A 1,412-nucleotide genomic window follows, 5' to 3' on the forward strand; every position below is an offset into this window, starting at 1 on the left:
CTTCCTATCACTGCCTCGCAGCGGGGGCCAGATGCATGATTGTCACCCACCAACAGGGAACGTGAGCTGGGTTTAGACCGTCGTGCAGACAGGTTAGTTTTACCCTACTGCTGTCTGTTTTTCTACGGTAATTTGGTTCAGTACGAGAGGAACCACCAATTCGCATCATCGGTATAGCCGGCGCCGGAAACGGCGATGCGGCGAAGCTGGCATGCGCCGGATTATAACTGAACGCCTCTAAGTTAGAATCCATGCCGGAAGGAAAGCCACCTACCGGGCCGGGGACGCCACGAGCAACGGTAGCACTGCCTGAGCCGCGAGCGACCACAATTCACGGACCCGGGCCGACGAATCCCTTGCAGACGACTTGAATAAGGAACGGGGTATTGTACGCGGCAGAGTGGCCTTGTTGCCACGATCCGCTGAGATTCAGCCTTGGTTCTGACGATTTGTTGCGCGCGCGCAACAACCCTCAGGGCCTCTCCCGTTCCTCAGTCTCTCTCCTGGCGCTCTCGCCCCCTCGCCTCTCCTCCGAGCCTCACTCGCTCGGGGGCGGAGCCGAGGGGGCGAGAGCGCGATTTCTGCCCAAGGCAGCACGCAGGCCACTGCGCAAACACACCCGGCTCTCCCCGAGCCGCCATTGGGCGCTCCCGCGGTCCCCTCCGGGCTGAATGCGGCCTCCGGAGCGGGCGGCGCGAGCGTCTAAGTCTACTCAGAGCCTTCCACGCTCTTCTTTGCGTTCCAAAGCACCTACTGCGCTCCTCTGTAGCATCGCCCGGCCAACTCGCTTGCCCACTGTCATTGCCCCCGCCGTCCTCTCACTGTGGCCGCCCTGTTCCTCCACCGCCCTCGCCACCACCCTCGCCACCGCCCTCCCTCGCCACCGCCCCCACGCCGCCGCTACCATTCCGGCCACCCTCGCCGCCCCCACCCTCATCCCCACCTTGCCCCCGCCGCCCGTTGCAGCTGCAATCCCCACCCGCCCTCCGACGCTAGCCCCCGCCCTCACCGCCGCCCTCACCGCCGCCCTCGCCGCCACCCTCGCCGCCACCCTCGCCTCCGCCTCCCGCCCCGCCGCCGCCGCCCTCCAGCATGCCGCCGCTCTCACCCTCTCCCCTCCAGCCGCCCCACCGCCCTAGCTGGCCGCCCCCCCTCGTCACCACCGTCACCTCCACCGCCCTCGCCGCCGGCCTGCCCCAAGGCAGTGCGCAGGCCACTACGCAGACACACCCGGCTCTCTCCGAGCCGCCACCGGGCGCTCCCGCGGTCCCCTCCGGGCTGAATGCGGCCTCCGGAGAGCGGGCGGCGCAAGCGTCCTACCCCCCTCAGAGCCTTCCATGCTCTTCTTTGCGTTTTCCGAAGCATGCACTGCACTCCTCTAGCATCACCCACAAGTCACCTCCGTTGCCACA

This window comes from Emiliania huxleyi, assembly GCF_000372725.1.
Source record: "Emiliania huxleyi CCMP1516 unplaced genomic scaffold EMIHUscaffold_97, whole genome shotgun sequence".
Taxonomy (NCBI): Eukaryota; Haptophyta; order Isochrysidales; family Noelaerhabdaceae; genus Emiliania; species Emiliania huxleyi.